Source organism: Callithrix jacchus, chromosome X (assembly GCF_049354715.1).
Source record: "Callithrix jacchus isolate 240 chromosome X, calJac240_pri, whole genome shotgun sequence".
In the NCBI taxonomy this organism is placed as follows: domain Eukaryota; kingdom Metazoa; phylum Chordata; class Mammalia; order Primates; family Cebidae; genus Callithrix; species Callithrix jacchus.
Window position 1 is genome coordinate 143689499 of NC_133524.1, and position 22158 is coordinate 143711656.

At 37.1% G+C, this 22158-nt stretch overlaps 1 long non-coding RNA gene across 2 annotated transcripts; it reads right to left on the reverse strand.

Moving 5' to 3' along the window:
* Positions 1-679: 679 nt before the first annotated feature.
* On the reverse strand, positions 680-19155 carry LOC118150620 (uncharacterized). Of its 2 annotated transcripts, none has more exons than XR_004738738.3 (4): positions 15166-19155; positions 11076-11119; positions 10824-10995; positions 680-1976 (listed from the first exon to the last, which is right to left on the reverse strand). It is a non-coding gene; the product is annotated as an uncharacterized LOC118150620 (long non-coding RNA). The 2 variants fall into 2 exon arrangements; XR_013531776.1 differs by having other exon boundaries at positions 681-805.
* Positions 19156-22158: the final 3003 nt, after the last annotated feature.

Sequence of the window (22158 nt, forward strand, 5' to 3'; positions counted from 1 at the left end):
TAATACTGTAACAAATTGCTACTCATTTAGTTGTTTACAACAACCCAAATTTATTATATTAGAGTCTAACGGTCAGGAATCTAAATTGGGTTTATCTCAGGGGAAGTTAAGGCATTGGCAGGGCTTTGTTCCCTCTGTTGGTTCTAGAGGAGAATCTACTTGATTGTGTTTTTTAGATTCTAGTTCCTTTCTCCATTCTTTGGTTCATGGCCTCTACCACCTCCTTTTGTCAATACTATAGCATTTCCCAGTGTTTCTCTTATTCTAACCACCTTTCTCCAATTATAGGGCCCTTGTAATTGTGTAGGGCTCACGTAGACAATCTAGGATAATCCCAGTCTAAAAATATTTAATCATATCTGCTATATTTTTTTCTACCATACAATGTGATGTTTTTGAGTTCAGGGTTTACTCTGTAAACATCTTTTGGTGGGGGATATTATTCTTCCTACCACAGAGATCTAGTAATTTTTCCATAGAGTTTTACTGAACTATTTTATTTTTATATTATTTTATGTTTTAATTAGCTTGATTTAATTATTGCATAGTATATACATATATCAAAACATCATGTTGTATACCTAAGATATATACAATTTTTGTTTGAGACCAACCTGGTCAACATGGTGAAACCCTGTCTCTACCAAAAATACAAAAATTAGCCTGGCATGGTGTCAGGTACCTGTAATCCCAGATACTTGGGAGGCTGAGGCTGGAGAACCACTTGAACCCAGGAGGCAGAGGTTGAAGTGAGCAGAGATCACGCCATTGCACTCCAGCCTGGGTGACAAAAGCAAGACTCCACCTAAAAAAAAATACACACACACACACACACACACAATTTTTGCATCAGGTAAACCTTAAGAAATTGAAAGAAAATGGACTAATATGAAAAAGTATTTCACTGATAGAAAAAACATAAATACCGGTAAATAGACTACTCTCTTTGAGAAATTATAAAAGAGCTGTAACAAGTAAACTCTCTTACTGTTCTTTCATTTTAGGATATCACTTAAAGTTACATAAGTAAACATGTATTCACTATAATATAATTTTAGAAATTGTAGATTAAAAACAGTTATCACTTTGGAAAATACTATGTACATACAGTATTTCCAACTGATAAAAGTTTTTTACTGTTCAGAATGCCACCTCCCACCCCAAAAAAACAAAAATTCCATGTATTCGGTTAATACAGTTGTTTTCATTATGCAAAAGATACTTGAACAATTTTTTGTTTTTACTTCAGACATTAATGGTCTTATACATATTCATACATTCTGAATCTTAAAAAAAACTAAAATCCTGCCTGTAACCATATAGAATTTGTTTTTTATAGTTTCTCCCTTTTGGTGTATCTGCTATAGCCTCTATTTCAGTTGGAATCAAAATTGTATTAATCACATACTATTCATAACATTTTTTTCATGTTTCCACAATATAAGTAGCTTATTTATAACCTACTTCCCAAACATGTATAGTAGTTTCATGCTGCAGATTGCCTCACACAGTCTGGTGCTTCTATTTTTCTTGCGCGTGCTCGTACGTTCGTGCGCTCACGTGCGCGCTCGCTCGCTCTCGCTCTGTGTGTGTGTGTGTGTGTGTGTGCACGTGCACGTGCATGTGTTTTCCTCTATCTCTCTCCATTAGGTTAAGAGTTAAGAAGTGTCACCACAAGCAAATGGGGAGAGAAGCCTAGGAGAGATTTCTTGAGTACGATTCTATCATACCCTTCCATTTGTCAAATATATTCTTAAAAAATGGGGAAAAAAGTAATTAGAGTAAAATATTCTTGGATGGACTATACTTAACTCTTCATAAATTGGTGACATAAAGCTTTGAAAGGTATTTTAAATGTCTGTAGTCCGGGTGCAGTGTCTTATGCCTGTAATCCTAGTACTTTGGGAGGTGGAGGCGGGTGGATCACAAGATCAGGCGATCAAGACCATCCTGGCCAACGTGGTAAAACCCCGTCTCTTTAAAGAAAAAAAAAAAAAAAAGAAAAAAGTCTATCAGAAATGGACATTGTAGATCATTAATGAAGGGACCTGAAAGGCAGGAGAGTCTTTTGGGATCTCTAAAGGAGGAGCCTTGCAAATGATGACTAGTTGATAGGTGAGAAAAGTTTGGAGAATTTGGGAATCTGGAGTAAAACCTCTCAGCTGACGAACAATGGCTGTCTTCTATACAATGTATTTCTCACATGAGCCAAGCCTCAGTTAGCAAAGAGAGATAAATTCTTAAAGAACCTGAGTGGATGTGTTTTCTCAGGAGTCCACTGTTCCTATGTATAATCTCCTACAAGGCACAAAAAGTTCCTTGAAGTAGCCCCGCACTGAAGAGAGGGTGCACAGGATCCAAAACAGGCATCGCTGTGCTTGCTGCTATAGCCCCATCCCCAGGGACACCACGTGCGCAGTACATGCTGTACATTACTCTTCTCAAAAAAGTGACATCATATTTTAGTTCACATGAATGCCACCTTCTTGAGAAAGGCACTGCACGCTGAATGGCTGAATGTGGCATCCCAGACCAAATGCTCCCCATGCATGCAGTTTTTTTTCAAGTCTTTATAGGAGTATTATCCATTTGCATGGCCAGCAAGACTTATGCCAAGGAACTAGGCAACTTGTAGCCCTACACGCTCCCGTTTTCATCCTTCCCTGAATGAGATGTTAACATGTAGATTTTTGTTTCATTTTGTTGAAATCCCAGCTATCGAGGAGGCTGAGGCAGGAGACGCTCTTGAACCTGGGAGGAAGAGATTTCATTCCACATAGGTCATGCCACTGTACTCCAGCCTCAATTACAATGTGAGACCCTGTCTCAAAAAAAAAAAAAACCCCGAAATCAAATAGTAAACAACTTAAATTTACTGGTTAAGTAGAAGAAACCAACCACTCCACCATAGCGTTCTGTTGTCCTCAAACTCCAGCTGTGCTGCAGAAACCTAAATTCCAACAGAAAAAAAAAAATACAAAGAATACTACAACCTGGATGCAAAGAAGTAGAGAAGAGTCCCAGGGTACCAGGTTGGAGAGAGCAGAAATTTCATTTCATCTTCAGGCTATGGAGTAGAAAGAACCCATAGAAATTAATATGAGAGACAGACAAGACAGATGATGGGCTGGAAGACAAGAAATGCTATTTAATTTCTCTTAGCTCCATGCTTCTTTATGGTTCATTTATTTGGGCTCTGTGTGTGTATGTGTGTTGTTAACAATAGCTCTAAGCTTTTTAAACTCGAAGATTTAGTGTTTGCATTAATATATGTTCTGTCCTCTTACTTTGACCCACCTTCCACATAGGTCTTCATGTTTAAAATGTTTGTTTTAGAAAGTACATCGTTGTTTCTTATTTTTACGTAATTTGACAATCTGTCTTAATTGAAGCACTTTGATCATTTATATCAGTATGATTATTTATATACATGCATTTAAATCTACTGGCTTTCTAGTTGTTTTCCAAGTTTCATCCTTTTGTTCCTAAATTTCCTGTTTTTCTACCTCATGGTGTGTTTAGTATTTTTATTACTCAGTTATATTTTTTCTACTCGTTGGCTTATTAGTGATGTCATGTTAAAAAAAAACCTTTTGCTGTAGGGTTTACAAAGTTTATACTTAATTCATCACACTCTATCTTCAAAGAATATTATACTAGATTATGCAGTGAAAAAATCATTTGATACTCTGCTTACCGTTCACTCCATCCTTTGTCATGTTTGTTAATTATTTTTATTAACTTTCTAATCCCCACACACATATTTGTTTCCACTGTTAATTATTATCGACTGATTAATAAAATAATAAAATATCCTCTGTGTGAACCCCAAAACTTTGAGACAGGTCTCAGTAGTAATTTAGAAAGTGAATTTTGCCAAGGTTGAGGCTGTGGCACAGCCTCAGGAGGTCCTGGTGACAGGTGCCCAAGATGGTCAGAGCACAGCTTGGTTTTATACATTTTAGGGAGACATGAGACATGGAACAACATATGTAAAATGAACATTTGTTTAGTCTGCTCCGGAAAGGAAAGACAATTGCAACCAAATTGGGACACCTCAAAGTGGGGCAGAAGCTTTCAGGTCACAGGTAGGTGAGAGACAAACAACTGCATTCTTTGAGTTACTGATTAACCTTTGCAAAGGAGGCAATCAGATATGAATTTATCTCAGTGATCACAGGGATGATCAATGGGAGGCAAGTTTACCCTAAGCAGTTCCCAGCTTGAATTTTCCCTTTTACTTAGTGATTTGGGGGCCCGAGATATTTCCCTTTCACATCCATATCTACGTCTTTACCATTTTCGGGGTTTTTAATTTGTTTGTATAGATTCACAATTCTGCCTGTTATCAAAATATGTTAACATGTCCTGTAATGCATCTCTACTTGGGTAAATAATCGAAAGTTCCTTTTGTGAAAAAATAATCATGTCATTTTTGTGTTTATTATAATGATAACTGTGAGCCCATGAAAAGAAATATTTTTCTCTCAAAATAGTTTGTTGGCTTTTTTCTAACATAAACCTTTCTTACACATTTTATCTCTGTTCTGAAATTACTCATTTGCTCATCCATGGTGCCTGCTCTTTCCAATAGTGATATTGTTTGGATCTGTATCCTCATGCACATCTCATGTTGAGTAGTAATCCCTAATGTTGGAGGTGGGGCCTGGTGGGAGGTGATTGGATCACGGGGGTGGAATCTCATGAATGGTCTAGCATCATCCCTTTGGCGCTGTTCTCATGATAATGAGTTCTCAGGAGATGTGGTTGTTAAAAAGTGTGCAGCACCCCACCCCCATCTCTCTTCCTCCTGTTCTGACCATGTGAGGGGCTAGGGCCTCCCCTAACGCCTCTGTGATTGAAAGTTTCCTGAGGCCTCCCATCCATGCTTTCTGTACAACCTACAGAACCACGAGCCACTTGTCGAACCAGCTTTTGCATTGGGTAACAGGCAGAGGTTGAGACCGTTTGGAGGGCACAGAGGAAGACCGAAAGATGAAGGAAAAGGTGAAATTTCCTAAAGACTTTTTTAATGGAATTTCACTAGATGACTGATAATGATATGAACACTGAATACCAGGATAAGGAGGTCTCAGATGGAAATGGAGAACTTATTGGGAAGTGGAGTAAAGGTCACTTTTCTTATGGATTAGCAAAAAACTGGTGTCATTGTGCCCCTGCCCTAGGCATCTGTGGAAATCTTGATTTTGGAACTGGTGATATAGGGTTTCTGGTAGAAGAAATTCCTAAGCAGCACAGCATTCAAGGTGGGGCCTGGCTGCTGCTAATAGCCTATCCTCATATGTGTTAACAGAAAAAAAAAAAGATGTAAAACTGGCACTTATATTTAAAAGGAAAGCAGAGTGTAAAGATTTTGAAAATTTGCAGCCTAGCCACATGGTAGAAAAGAACAGCCTATTTTCTGGGGAGGAATTCAAGCTAGCTGCCAAAATCTGCTTAAGTAACAAGTGGCTGAATGGTAATAGCCAAGACAATGGGGAGGCCTCAAAGGCATTTCAGAGACCTCTGCAGTAGCCCCTCCTTCCATCACATGCCAAGAACCGTAGGAGGGGAGAGTGCTTTCATGGAACACACCAGGGACCCACAGCCCTGTACAGTGTCTGGATGGTACTCCTGATATCCTGGCTGCTCCAGTGCCTGCCTCAGCTCAAAGTGTCCCCCATACAGCTTTAGCCACTGATTCAGAAGGTGCAAACCATGATACTTGGTGGCTTCCATTTGCTGTTAAGCCTGTGGGTGCACAGAGCAAAAGTTGAGGCTTGGGAGCCTCAGGCTTGATTTCAGAGGATGTATGGAAGAGCATGGATATCCAGGAAGAAGCTTACTGCAAGTGTGTAGTCCTCATGGAGAACCTTTACTAGGGCAGTGCAGAAGGGAAATGTGGTATTGAAGCCATCACACAGAGTCCACACTGGAGCTGAAGGAAGAGGGCCAACATCCTCCAGATCCCAGAACGTACCTCCACTGACAGCTTATAATTGGGCCTTGAAAAGACATAAGTACTCAATGTCAGCCCATTGGGGGCTGAACCCTGCAAAGTCACAGGATTAGAGCTATCCAAGGCTTTGGGAGCTCAACTGTTCCAACATTGAGCCCTGGATGTGCAACATGGACTCAAAGGAGATTATTTTGGAGTTTTGAGATTTAAAGACTTCCCTGCTGGGTTTCAGACTTGCACAGGACTTATAGCCCCATTCTATTGGCTGATTTCTCATGAGCATTTACCCAATGCTTATGCCTCCATTGTATTTTAGGAGTAATTAACTTTTTTTTTATTTTACAGGCCAATAGACAGAAGTGATGAGCCCTGTCTCAGATGAGACTTTGGATTGGGGACTTTTGAGTTAATGCTTCAATGAGTTAAGACTTTGGGGTACTGCTGTGATTGTCTTTTGCAACGTGAGAAAGACATGAGATTTGGGAGGGGCCAGGGCAGAATTATAAAGTTTGGATCTGTGTCCCCACCCAAATCTCAGGTTGAGTTGTAATCCCCAATGTTGGAGGTGGAGCCTCTCGGGAGGTGACTGGATCGTGGGGGTGGAATTCTGTTGGAATTAAATAGTGAAAATAAACCACTACTTAAAATGGAATATTTCAGTAAATCTGAGAGAAAAAGAAAAGATTTAGAAAACATTGAAAATATTTAAAAGGCTATAAAAGCACCTCAAAAAGCAATCAAAAAATTATATGATAGAATGAAAAATGGCACATAAAATTATGTTTCAAAATTATTTACTATGGTACTCAGTGTTTTTATAAAATATTCATGATGCATTATATGGAATCATTTATAAGAGAATGGTAGAATATTGTTGATTCCAACCTAAACCTTAATTATAAATACAGATAAATGTGTAGAAAGATCCACATCTAAATTTTATCAAACTGTATCCACATTAGGATGTTACTGGTGTTAGGGTGTTATTTCATTACTGCTATTCATATGTTTCATACCTTTTATGTGTTTTCCAAGTTGTTCTGCAATAAATAGGAATCATACTCATCAGAAAAAAAAGGTATCAACAAAATTGCATTTTTCATTGACAGGATTCTGATAAAAGTATAACTAGGAAAAGTGTAAAATTTGTTTTTGGCAGTTAATTTTCCTCTGTTGAGCTCCCGAAATCTATAGCTCTCAGCCTGTTCAGTTAGAGTTCCTGCCTTTCCATGTTCCTGACACTAATAAATGATAATGTATTATAAATTATGAGGATAAACCAGTACATTTACAATAATGATGTGATAAAATTATACTACAGCAAGTAAGGTCCAGAATGAATATGTAACCATTAAACCAGGTTTTTCCTGTGCTAGGACTAAATCACAGATCAAAACAGACTCAAAACATGCTCATAGAACTGACATTTTATTAAAGAACACTGACAATTTTTAAAAAGTGGTAAAATTCTTGGTATACACAAGAGTGCTAAATTATGTGTAGTTCTTTATGCTGGATATATGTTATGCATCACAAGATTAAATTACATATATTTTAAGTATTGTGTAGTTTGCCTTTTATCTCTATGGGCATACTTGAAGACAAATTTAAATGTTTTCAAAGTCTGTTTTATCAACTTATTTTTAATCAATTTTGTTTTTATATTTTGATATGTAATAATTTTATGGCCCAAAATATTTTCTCAAATTATTCATAAAATTTTACAATTGGACATTTTGGCCTAAGATTGTGTTAATTTCGGTATATGGGGTGAAATAAGGATTAAGGTTCATATTTTTCGTATATGTATCACATTTCACAGGATCTTATTGTTTATTATTATTTCTCAATTAGATTGACTTTACAACTTAGTCAAAATTAATTGGGGACATGTATGGATATTTCTAGTCCTTCTATTATATTTCTGTATCCTTTTGTCTGAACCACAGTGCATTGGCCAATCTAGTTATACAGTAAATCTAGAAAATAGACGTGTAAATTCTCCAACTTCGTGATTCTCTTTCAGATTATTTTGCATATTCTAGTTTTCCTTTTATATCAGCTTTTGAATCATCAGGCTAATATCTACAAATATTTTTCTGAGACATTGGTTGCAATTGCATTAGCTCTACAGATCAATATAACTCTATATATCTATAGATTTGAATCCTTAAATACATAAATATAATACTCCGCTCCACTTATTAGTAATTACTTGATTTTCCTTGGTGTATTTATGCTTTTAGCATACAGATGTTTTTTGTTTTCTATTGATACTGTAACAAATTGCCACAAATTTAGTTGTTTACAACAACCCAAGTTTATAGAGTCCAAGGTTCAGGAATCTAAATTGGGTTTATCTCAGGGAACATTAAGGCATTGGCAGAGCTTTGTTCCCACTGTTGGTTCTAGAGGAGAATCTACTTGATTGTGTTTTTTAGATTCTAGTTCCTTTCTCCATTCTTTGGTTCATGGCCTCTACCACCTCCTTTTGTCAATACTATAGCATTTCCCAGTGTTTCTCTTATTCTAACCAGCTTTCTCCAATTATAGGGCCCTTGTAATTGTGTAGGGCTCACGTAGACAATCTAGGATAATCCCAATCTAAAAATATTTAATCATATCTGCTATTTTTCTTTCTGCCATAAAATGTGATGTTTTTGAGTTCAAGGGTTACTCTGTAAACATCTTTTGGAGGGGGGCTATTCTGCCTACCACAGAGATCTTGTAATTTTTCCATAGAGTTTTACCAAAGTATTTTATGTTTATATTGTTTTCTGTTTCAATTAGCTTGATTTAATTATTGCACAGTATATACATATATCAAAACATCATGTTGTATACCTTAAATATATACAATTTTTGTTTGAGATCAGCCTGGCCAACATGGCAAAACCCATCTCTACTAATACTACGAATATTAGCTGGGTATGGAGTCAGGTGCCTGTAATCCCAGATACTTGGGAGGCTGAGGCAGAAGAATCATTTGAACCTGGGAGGTGGAGGTTGAAGTGAGCAGAGATCATGCCATTGCACTCCATCCCTGGTGACAAAAGCAACATTCCTGATGTATATGTGTGTGTGTGTGTGTGTGTGTGTGTGTGTGTGTGTGTGTGTACACACACATATGTATACATGTATATGTGTATATATATATACACACATATACAATTATATACATATATACACACACACGTGTATATATATATACACTCAATTTTTATATCAGGTAAACCTTAATAAATTGGAAGACAAAAGGCTAATATAATAAAGTATTTCACTGATAGAAAAACCATAAATACAAGTGAATATACTATTTTTGAGAAATCATAAAAGAGTAATATCAACTAACTTTACTTTGATTTTATGATATCACTTAAAGTTATGTAAGTGAATATACATTCACTATAATACTGTTTTAGAAATTATAGGCTAAAAAGAGATATCACCTTGGAAAGTCTTAGGTACATACAGTATTTCCAACTGACAGAATTTTTACTGTTCTGAATGCTACCCCCTACCCCAAAAAACAAAGATTCTATGGATTCTATTAGTACAGTTCTTTTCATTATGGTAAAGATACTTGAACTGATTTTTGCTTTTTTACTTTCAGACATTAATGGTCTTATAAATATTCTGAATCTAAGAAAACATAAACTAAAATCCTGCCTGTAATCATATAGAAATTGTTTTTTATACTTTCTCCCTTTTGGTGTATCTGCTATAGCGTCTATTTCAGTTGGAATCAAAATTGTATTAATCACTTACTATTTATAAAATTTTTTTACATATTTCCACAATATAAGCAGCATATTTATAACCTCCTACCCAAACATGCATACTAGTTTCATGCTGCAGATGGCCTCACACACTTTGGCGGTTGTCTTTCTCTTGGTTTCACGTGCGTGTGCGCTCTGTCTCTTTCTCTTTCTCTCTCTCTCTGTGTGTGTGTGTGTGTGTGTGTGTGTGTGTATTTCCCTCCATGCTGCCCCATTAGGTTAAGACTTAAGTAGTGTTACCACAAGAAAATGGGGAGAGAAGCTTAGGAGGTATTTCTTGAGTATCGATTCTATCATACCCTTCCATTCTTCAAATATATACTTGAAAATGGGGAAAAAAGATTGAAAAGAATGAGATAAGCACGGTTGGACTATGCTTAACCCTTCATTAATGAGTGACATAAAGCTTTGAAAGGGATTTTAAAAGTCGATCAGAAAATGTTTTTGTCTTTGAGTGAAAATGGACACTGTGGATCAGCAATGAAGGTATTTAAGAATCAGGAGAGTCTTTTGGGAGCTAGAAAGGAGGAGCCTTGCAAATGATGACTAGCTGATAGGTGGGAAAAGTTTAGAGAATCTGGGAATCTTGAGTAAAACCTCTCAGTTAACAAACAATGGCTGTGGCCGCTATACAGTGTCTTTCTTGTTTGAGCCAAGCCTCATATGGCAAAAATAAATTCTTAAAGAACCTGAGTGGATGTGATTTCTCAGGAGTCCACTGTTCTTATGTATAGTCTCCTAGAAGGCACAAAACGTTCCTTGAAGTAGCCCCACACTTAAGAGAGGGCGCACAGGACCCAAAATAGGCATCGCTGTGCTTGCAGCTACAGCCCCATCCCCAGGGACACCACGTGCACAGTACATGCTGTACATTACTCTTCTCAAGAAGGTGTCATCATATTTTAGTTCACATGAATGACACCTCCTTGTGAAGGGCACTGCACGCTGAATGGCTGAGTATGGCATCCCGGACCAAATACTCCTTATTCATGCAGTTTTTATTTAAGTCCTTATAAGTGTTTGCCTTCACATTGCCGCCAAGATTTATGCCAGGGAACTAGGTAACTTGTAGCCCGAGCGCTCACCTTTTCATCCAGCCCTGAGTGAGATGTTAACATGTAGATTTTTGTTTCATTTTGTTGTTATCCCAGCTACTGAAGAGGCTGAGGCAGGAGAAGCCCTTGAACCTGGGAGGAGGAGGTTTCATTCCACATAGGTCATGCCACTGTACTCCAGCCTCAATTACAGTGTGAGACCCTGTCTCAGAAAAAAACAAACAAAATCAAACAGTAAACAAATTAAAATTACTGGTTAAGTAGAAGAAACCAACCACTCACCAAAGCGTTCTGTTGTCCTGAAAGTCCAGCTGTGCTGCAGAAACCTAAATTCCAACAGAAAAAAACAAAGAATACATTAACCTGGATGCAAAGAAGTGGAGAGAGGGTTACTAGGCTGGAGGGAGCAGAAATTTCATTATTTTTTCAGGCTATGAAATGGAAAGGACCCATAGAAATTAATGGGAGAGACAGACAAGACAGATAATGGGCTGGAAGACGATAAATGCTATTTAATTTCTCTTAGCTGCATGCTGCTTTATAGTTCATTTATTTGTGCCGTGTGTGTGTGGGGGAGGGTTAATAGCTCTGAGACTTTTTAACTCTAAAATTTAGTGTTTGCATTAATATATTTTCCATACTTTTACCCAACTTTTACAAAAGTCTTCATGTTTAAAATGTTTTAGAAAGTACATCGTTGTTTCTTATTTTTATGTAATTTGACAATCTCTGTCTTAATTGAAGCACTTTGATCATTTATATTAATATAATTATATACATGCATTGAAATCTACTGGCTTTCTAGCTTTTTGCTATGTTTCATCCTTTTCTTATTCCTAAATTTCCTGTTTTTCTACCTTATAGATTTACTATTTTTATCGTTCAGCTATATTTTCTCCACTCTTGACTTATTAGTTAGGTCCCTCTAAAAAAATAGCAGTTGCTCTAGGGTTTACAAAGTTCATATTTAATTCATCACAGTCTATCTTCAGAGAATATTATACTATTTTATGTACAAGTTAAAAAATCTTATAGTAGGCTTACAATTCACCCCATCCTTTGTCATATTGTTAATTACTTTTATTAATGTTCTAATCCCCACACACATGTTGGTTTACACTGTTAATTTTATTGACTGATTAATAAAATAATAAATTGGCCTTTGTGTGAAGCCCCAATATTTGAGATGGGTCTCAAGCAATTTAGAAAGTGAATTTTGCCAAGAATGAGGATGCGCACCCCTGACACAGCCTCAGGAGGTCCTAGTGACAGGTGCCCAAGGTGGTCAGAGCACAGCTTGGTTTTATACATTTTAGGGAGACATGAAACATCAGTCAACATAGGTAAGATGAACATTGGTTTGGTCTTGTCCACAAAGTTGGGACAGCTGTAAGCAAAAGTGGGACACCTCAAAGTTGGGGGGGTTCTGGTCAAAGATAGGTGACAAAGGATTGTATTCTTTTGAGTTACTAATTAAGCTTTCCACAGAAGGAAATCAGATAAGCATTTATCTCAGTAATCCAGAGGGATGACTATGAATAGAATGGGAGACAGGTTTACCCTAAGTAGTTCCCAGCTTGAATTTTCCCTTAACTTAGTGATTTCGGGGCCGAGATATTTCCCTTTCACATCCATATCTACATCTTCACCATTTTCTGGGTTTGTAATTCGTTTGTGTAGATTCACGTTTCTGCCTGTTATTTTTTTCTGCCTGAGAAAATGTGTTAACATGTCTGGTAATACATTTCTACTGGGTTGAATAATTGAAATGTTATTTGTCCGAAAAAATTATCATGTCATTTTTGTGTTTATTATAGGGATAATTGTAAGCTCACCGAAAGAAATATTTCTCTCTCAAAAGAGTTTCCAATTTCTAACATAACCATTTGTTACAGTTCCTGTCTCAGTGCTGAAATTCCTTATTTGCTCATCCGTGATGTCTACTTTTTCTAATAGTGATACGGGTTGCATCTGTGTTCCCACCCACATCTCACGTTGAATTGTAATCCCCAATGTTGGAGGTGGCGCCTGGTGGGAGGTGATTGGATCATGGGGGTGGAATTCTCAGGAATGCTCTAGCACCATCCCTGTGGTGCCATTCAAATGTCAGTGAGTTCTCAGGAGATGTGGTTGTTAAAAAGTGTGTAGCACCCCCTCCCCCATCTCTCTTCCTCGTTTTCTGGCCATTTGAGGGGCAAGCTCCTCCCTTGCCTCTTTCATAATGGAAAGTTTCCTGAGGCCTCCCAGCCATGATTTCTGTACAACCTACAGAATCATGAGCTAATTACACATACCTAAAAATGTGGAACCAGCATGTGCACTGGGTAACAGGCGGAGGGCTCAGAGGAAGACAGAAAGGTGAAGGAAAAGTTGAAATTTCTTAAAGACTTGTTTAATGGGTTGTGACTGGATGGTTGATAGTGATATGGACACTAAACACCAGGTGGAGGAGGCCTCAGATGGAAATGAGGAACTTATTGGGAAGTGGAGTAAAGGTCACTTTGTTATGGATTAGCAAAAAACTGGTAGTATTGTGCCCATGCCCTAAAGATTTGGGGAATTTTGAACTTGAGAGTGATGGTTGAGTGTTTGGTAGAAGAAATTCCTAAGCAGCACAGCATTCGGGGAGGGGGGGGCCTGGTTGCTTCTAATAGCCCATGCTCTTGTCTGTGAAAAAAAAAAGTGATGTGATCATTGCATAATGTATACATATAGCAAAACATGTTATGTCAGGTAAACCTTAAGAAATTAGAAGAAAATTGGCTGAGTAATACAAGAAAGTATTTCACTGAAAGAAAAACTATAGATACCAGTGAATATATTATTGTTTTTGAGCAATCATGAAAGAGCTGTGTCAACTAAATCTTATGTTTCTTAGATTTTTGCATATCACTTGAAGTTATATAAGTAAACACGTATTTACTATTACATAATTTTAGAAATTATACACTAAAGAGTTACTACATTCAAAAATTCTATGTACATACAGTATTTCCAACTGACATAATTTTTTACTGTTGAGAATGCTGCTCCATACCCCAAAATGCAAAGATTCTATGTATTCTATTAGTATGATTGTTTTCATTTGGAAAAGATGTTCCAACTGATTCTTTTATGTTATGACAGTAATGGTCTTATACACATACGTATATTATGAATCTAAAAAAGCATAAACTAAAACTTTGCCTGTAACCATATAGAAATTGTCTCTTCTAGTTTATTAGTTTATTACTTTCAGCGTATCTGCTGTAGCCTCTAATTCAATTGGAATCAGAATTGTAGTAATCACTATTTATAATATTTTTTACACATTTCCAGAATATAAGTAGCTTCTTTATAACCTACTACCATAACATGCATACTAGTTTCGTGCTGCAGATGGTCTCACCCAGTCTGGCACTTGTCTTTCTCTTGCTCTCTCTCTCTCTCTTTCTCTGTGTGTGTGTGGGGGGGGGGTGCGCACGTGTGCATTTCCCTCTATGTGTCTCCATTAGTTTAAGACTTAACATGCCACCACAAACAAATGGGGAGAGAAGCCTAGGAGCTATCTTTAGATGATTCTATTATAAACTCTGATTCTTCAAATATCAAATATATTCTTAAAAACTGGGGGAAAATAGATAATTAAAGAGAGTGAAATATTCTTGGGCGGATTATGCTTACCCCTTCATGAATTGGTGACATAAACCTTTGAAAGGTATATTAAAAACTAATCAGAGAATCTTTTAGTATTTGAGAGAAAACACACAGTGTGGATCAGCAATGAAGGGATCTAAGAAGCAGGGGAGTCTTTTTGGAGCTCTAAAGGAGGAGCCTTGCAAATGATGACTAGTTGATAAGTGAGAAAATTTAGAGAAATTGGGAATCTGGAGTAAAACCTCTCAGCTGACGAACAATGGCTGTGGCCTTAATAGAATGTCTCTATTGCTTGAACCAAGGCTCATTTGGCAAAAATAGATAAATTCTTGAAGAACCTGAGTGGATGTGTTTTCTCAGGAGTCCACTGTTCCTATGTATAGTCTCCTAGAAGGCACAAAAAGTTCCTTGAAGTAGCCCCGCACTGAAGAGAGGGTGCATAGGACCCAAAACAGGCATCACTGTGCTTGTAGCTACAGCCCCATCCCCAGGGACACCACGTGCGCAGTACATGCTGTACATTACTCTTCTCAAGAAGGCGGCATTCAGGATTTAGTCCACATGAATGACACCTCCTTGTGAAGGGCACTGCACGCTGAATGGCTGAATGTGGCATCCCAGACCGAATGCTCCCCATTCATGCAGCTTTTATTCAAGTCCATATAAGTGTATGACTTCGCATGGCCACCAAGACTTATGCCAAGAAACTTTGCAGCTTCTAGCCCCCAGCACTTACCTTTACATCCTGCCTTCAGTGAGATGTTACCATGCAGATATTGGTTTTCTTTTGTTGCAATCCCGGCCTCTCAGGGAGCTGATGCAGGAGATTCCCTTGAACCTGAAAGGCATATTTCAGTGAGTGGAGATTGGGCCACTGTACTCCAGCCTGAATTTCAAAGTGAGACCCTCTCTCAAAAACACAAAAACAAAGTCAAACAAAAAAAATTAAATTAGTGGATAAGGAGAAAGGACCAACCACTCAGCAAAGTTTTCTGTTGTACTAAAACTCCAGCTGTGATGCACAGACCTAAATTCCAATGGAAAAACTACAGAATACCACCACCTGGATGCAAAGAAGTGGAGAAGAGTCAGAGGGTACCAGGTTGGAGAGAGCAGAAATTTCATTTATTTCTCAGGCTATGGAGTTCCAAGGACCCATAGAAATTAATACAAGATAAAATCAAGACAGATAATCAGCTGGAAGACAATAAATGCTATTTTATTTCTGTGGTTATATATATTTCATTTATTTGGTCGGTCAGTCAGTCCGTCTCTCTCAATATATCTCTAGCTCTCTCATTCTCTTTGTGTGTATGTGTTATTAACAGGTAATAATAGCTCTAAGATTTTGTAGCTGTAAGATTTAGTGATCCATTAATATATTTTCTATCCTTTAACTTTTACCCAACTTTCACAAAGGTCTTCATTTTTAAAATGGGGTTGTTTTACAAAGTATAATGTTCTCTTGTATTTTTATGTAAAATTTGACAATTTTTCTTAACTGAAGCATTCAGATCAAGTATATTAGAATAATTTTATATACATGCATTTAAGTCAACTGGCTGTCTAGTTGTTTTCCATGTTTCATCCTTTTCTTATTCTTAATTTTCCTGTTTTTCTGCCTGATGGTGGATTTAGTATATTTATCATTCAGTTATATTTTCTCTACTCTTGACTTATTAGTTAGGTCACTTAAAAAACTGCTTGCTCTTGGGTTTACAAAGTTCATATTCAATTCATCATACCTGTCCTCAAAAAATATTATAGTAGTTTATGTACGTTTAAAACATCTTATTATATGCTTACATTTCACTACATTCTTTATCATATTGTTATTACTTTTATTAAAGTTGTAATCTCCACACACATATTTGTTTACAGTATGAATTATTAGTGACTGATCAATAAAATAAAAAAAATGTCCTCTGTGTGGACCCCAAAAATTGGATACAGGTCTCAGGCAATTTAGAAAGGGTGAGGTTGCGCACCCATGACATGGCCTCAGGAGGTACTGGTGACATGTGCCCAAGGTGGTCCGAGCACAGCTTGGTTTTTATATTTTGGGAGACACCAGACATGGAGCAACATATGTAAGATCAACATTTCTTCAGTCTGGTCTGGAAAGGAGGGACAACTCGAAGCAAAAGTGGAACATCTCAAGGTAGATAGGAGGCTTCCAGGTCGCTGGTAGGTAAAAGACAAAAAATTTTATTCTTTTGAGTTACTGATTAACCCTTCCAAAGGAGGCAATCAGATACACATTTATCTCAGTGAGCAGAGGAATGATGATGAATAGATGGGGAGCCTGGTTTACCCTAAGCAGTTCCCACCCTGAATTTTCCCTTAACTTAGTAATTTGGGGGCCGAGATATTTCCCTTTCACATCCATATCTACGTCTTTACCATTTTCTAGGTTTGTAATTCGTTTGTGTAGATTCACGTTTCTGCCTGTGTTTTCTGCCCGAGAAAATGTGTTAACATGCCTGGTAATGCATTTCTACTGGGGTGAATAATCGAAATGTTATTTGTCTGAAAAAATTATCATGTCATGTTGTGTTTATTAGAGTGATAATTGTAAGCCCACTGATAGAAATATTTCTCTCTCAAAATAGTTTTCTATTTTCTAACATAACCATTTGTTACAGTTCCTGTCTCAGTGCTGAAATTCCTTATTTGCTCATCCGTGATGTCTACTTTTTCTAATAGTGATACGGTTTGCATCTGTGTTCCCACCCACATCTCACGTTGAATTGTAATCCCCAATGTTGGAGGTGGCGCCTGGTGGGAGGTGTTTGGATCATGGGAGTAGAATTCTCAGAAATGGTCTAGCACCACCACTGTGGTGCTATTCTCTTGGTAGTGAGTTCTCATGAAAAGTAGTTGTTAAACAGTGTGTAGCACCTCCCCCATCCCTTCATCCTCTTCTGGCCATGTGAGGAGCTAGGTCCTCCCTTGCCTCTTGGATGTTTGAAAGTTAAATGAGGCCCTCCTTGCCTGTACAGCATACAAAACCTGAGCCATTTACAGATACCTAAATATGTGGAACCAGCTTTTGCAATGGGCAGTAGGCAGAGGTTGAAAGAGTTTGGAGGGGTCATAGGAAGGCAGAAAGATGAAGGAAAAGTTGAAACTTCCTAAATACTTGTTTAATGGGTTGTCACTAGGTGGCTGATACTGATATGAACACTGAACACCAGGCTCAGGAGGTGTCAGATGGAAATGAGGAACTCACTGGGAAGTGGAGCAAAGGTCACCTTTGTTATAGATTAGCAAAACTCTGGTGGCATTGTGGCCCTGCCCTAGGGATTTGGGAACTTTGAACTTGAGAGTGATGGTTTCGTGTTTCTAGTAGAAGAAATTCCTAAGCAGCACAGCATTCAAGATGGAGCCTGGTTGCTTCTAATAGCCCATGCTCATGTGTGTCAACAACAACAACAACAACAAAATGATGAAAACTGGCACTTATATTTAAAAGGAAAGCACGGTGTAAAGGTTTTGAAAATTTGAGGCCTGGCAACAGAAAACAGAAAACAAAATCCTGTTTTTCGGGGAGGAATTCAAGCCACCTGAAGAAATCTGGTTAAGTAAGGAGGAGCTGAATGTGAATAGCCAAGACAATGGGGAAGCCTCAAAGGCATTTCAGAGACCTCTGCAGTAGCCCTCCACCCATCACAGGTCATAAAGCCTAAGAGGGGAGGATGTTTTCATGGGCCGCACCCAGGGCCCCAGTGCCCTGTGCAGTGTTTGGATACTGCTCTTGATATCCTGGCCTCTCCAGCGCCTCCAATACAGCTTTAGCCATTGGTTCATGAGGTGCAAACCATGATTCTTGTGGCTTCCACTTTGTGTTAAGCCTGTGGGTACCCAGAGAAAGAGTTGAGGCTTGGGAGCCTCAGCCTAGATTTCTGAGGATGTATGGAGAAGCATGGATGTCCAAGCAGAACCTTGCTGTGGGGTGGAGTCTTAATGGAGAATCTTGACTAGGGCAGTGCAGAGGGGAAATATGGGTTTAGAGCACCAACACAGAGTCCACACTGGAGAACTTCCCAGTGGGGTTGTGAGAAGAGGGCCACCATCCTCCAGACCCCAGAATAGGAGATCCACTTACAGCTTTTAATTGTGCCTGGAAAAGGCATAGGTACTCAGTGCCAGCCAACTGGGGACTGAACCCTGCAAAGTCACAGGGTTACAGCTGCCCAAGGCTTTGTGAGCCCACCACTTGCACCAGTGTGCCCTGGATGTGAAACATTGAATTGAAGGAGGTCATTTTGGAGCAATAAGATTCAATGACTTTCCTACTGGGTTTCAAACTTGCACAGGACCTTGAGCCCCTTTCTATTGGCTAATTTCTCCAGAGAATATGCCCAGTGCTTCTACCTCCATTGTATCTTAGAAGCAATTAACTTGTTTTTTATTTTATAGGCTGATAGGTAGAAGGGATTAGCATTGTTCAGATGAGATCTTGGATTTGGGACTTTTGCATTAATATTGCAATGAGTTGCGACTTTGGGGGACTGCTGGGTTGCATTTTGCAAAGTGAGAAGGACGTGAGATTTGGGAGGGGCAAGGGCAGAATTAGAAGGTTTGGATCTGTGTCCCTACCCAAATCTCAGGTTACATTGTAATCCTCAATGTTGGAGGTAGGGCCTGGTGGGAACTTATTGGATCATAGGGGTGGAATTCTGGTGGAATTAAATACTGGGACAAACCACTATTTAAAATCATATATTTTAGTAAATCTGAGAGAAAGTACTACAAAAGCCTTAGAAAACATTTAAAATGCTATAAAAGCAAATAAAATAACAGTCAGTAGAAAAATGTATGATAGAATGAAAGATGGCACTGAAAATTATGTTTCAGAATTATTTACTAGGCTACTCAATGTTTTTATAAAATATTCATGATTCATTATTTGAAATTGTTTATAAAAGAATGGTACAAAATTTTTGACCCCAACCTGAAACCTAAGTAGAAATACAGATAAATGTGTGGAAATATCTACATTTAAATCTTATCAAATACTATGTCCACATTGTGATCTTACTGGTATTATGGTATTATTTCATTACTGCTATTCATATGTTTCGTACCTTTTATGTATTTTCCAAATTCTTCTATAATACATAGGAATTAGGCTCTTAGTCAGAATAAGAGAGATATCAACAAAAATGTATTTTTATTTGTCAGAATTCTAAGATTAGAATAATGTGGAAAAGTGCAGAATTTGTCTTCAGCAGTTATATTTCCTCCTATGATCTCCCTGTCTATATAGAGTCAGCCTGTTCAGTTAGAGTTCTTGCCTTTACATGTTCCTGACCCCTAAGCATAATAAATGTTAATTTGTTTTAAATTATGAGGATAAACTAGACATTCACATGAACTGTGTGACAAAATTATACGATAGCAAGGAAGGTCCAGAATGAATACGTAACCATTAAACTAGGTTTATCCATCTGCTAGGCCCACAACGCAGATCAATACAGACTCACAACACGCTGACAGAACTGACATTTTATTAAAAAACACAGATGACTTTAAAAAGTGACTAGTAAACATCTTAGTGTACACAGGAGTACTAAATTATGTGTAGTTACTTATACTGGATATATGTTATTTATCACGTTAAATTACATGGCTTTTTAGTATTCTGTAGTTTGCCTTTTTTTCTGAGTGGTCTTATTTGAAGGCACATTTTAATTTTTTCAAAGTCTATCTTATCAACTTATATTTAATCAATTTTATATTTTGATACCATATATAATAATTTAATGGTCAAAAATATTTTCTCTTTTTTTTGCGTAAAATTTGATAGTTTGACATTTTGGCCTAAGGTTGTGTTAATTTCTGTATCTGGTTTGAAATATGGATCACCATTTATATTTTTCATATGAATTTCACATTTCCCAGCATCTTGTTGTTTAAATACTATTATCTTCATTAGATTGACTTACAGCTTAGCTAAAATGAATTGAATACATATATGGATATTTGTGGTTCTTCTATTCTATTTGGTCCATCCTTTCTTCAGAAGCACAGTACGTTGGCTAATCTAGTTACACAGTAAATATAGAAAATAGAAGCGTAAATTCTCCAACTTTGTGATTCTCTTTCAGATGGTTTTGCATATTCTAGTTTATTTGCCTTTTATATCAGCTTTAGAATCGTCATGCTAATATCTGCAAATGTTTTTCTGAGACATTGGTTGGAATTGTATGATCTCTATAGATCAATAGAACTTTATAAATCTATAGATTTGAATTCTTAAATACATATAGTACTCCTCTCCACTTAGTAATCATTTGATTTTTCTTAGTGTATTTACACTCTTAGCATATACACTCTTAGATGTTTTTGATTGTCTAATGATACTGTAACGTATTGCCACACACTTAGTTGTTTACAACAACACAAATTTACTCTATTAGAGTCCAAAGGTCAGAAATGTAAATTAGGTTTATCTTGACTAAAATTAAGGCCTTGGCACAGCTTTGTTCTTTCCTGTGGATCTAGAGGAGAATCTACTTGATTGTGTATTTTAGATTCTCGTTGCTTTCTCCATTCTTTGGCTCATGAACTTTATCTCCACCTCTAGTCAACCCTATATTATTTTCCAATGTTTCTTATTCTAACCACCTTGCTCCTACTTATTACGTTTCCTTGTGATTATGTTGGGCTCACCTAGATAATCCAGGATAATCCCAATCTGAAAATATATAATTTAATCATACCTGCTAATTTCTTTCTATGATAAAATGTGATATTTATGAGTTGAAGGGTTACTCTGTAAACACTGTTTGTGGGGGACGGGGTAACTGTATTCTGCCTACCACAGAGATCTTGTAATTTTTCAACAGAGTTTCACCTAAGTATTTTATGCTTATATTATTTTATGTTTCACTTAGCTAATTTAATCATTGCATAATGTATACATATACAAATCCTCTTGTGGTACACCTTGAATATACACAATTTTTATATCATTTAAACCTTAATAAATGTGAAGAAAAAAGGCTGAATGATACAAAAGAGTATTTCCCTGAAGGAAATACCATATATACCAGTGAATATCCTACTCTTTTGGAGAAATCATAAAAGAGATATGATAACAACTAAATTCTTACTTTTTTTTCATTTTAGGATATCACTTAAAGGTATATAAGTAAACATGCATTCACTAAGAAACAGTTTTAAAAATTATATACTAAAAAGAGTTATCACTCTGGAAAATTCTATGTATGTACAGTATTTCCAACTGACAAATTTTTTTTTTACTGTTCAAAATGCTGCCCTCCCCTCCAAAAAACAATATTCTATGTATTCTATTAGTACAGTTGTTTTCATCTTGGAAAGAATACTTCAGCTGACTGTTTTTTTTACTTAGAGACGTTAATTGTCTTATACATATTCATACATTCTGAATCTAACAAAAAAAATGGACTAAAATCCTGCCTGCAACTAAACAGTAATTGTTTTTTATAGTTTCTCCCTTTTGGTGTATATGCTGTAGCCTCTATTTCAGCTGGAATTGAAATTGTATTAAAAACTTACTATTTATAGCTTTTTTACACATTTCCACATTATAAGTAGATTGGTTATAACCTACTTCCCAAACATGAATACTACTTTCGTGCGGCAGATGGCCTCACACAGTCTGGCCCTTGTCTTTCTCTTCCTTGCACACGCTCTCCCTCTCTCAACTATGCCTTCTCTCTCTCTCTCTCTCTCTCTT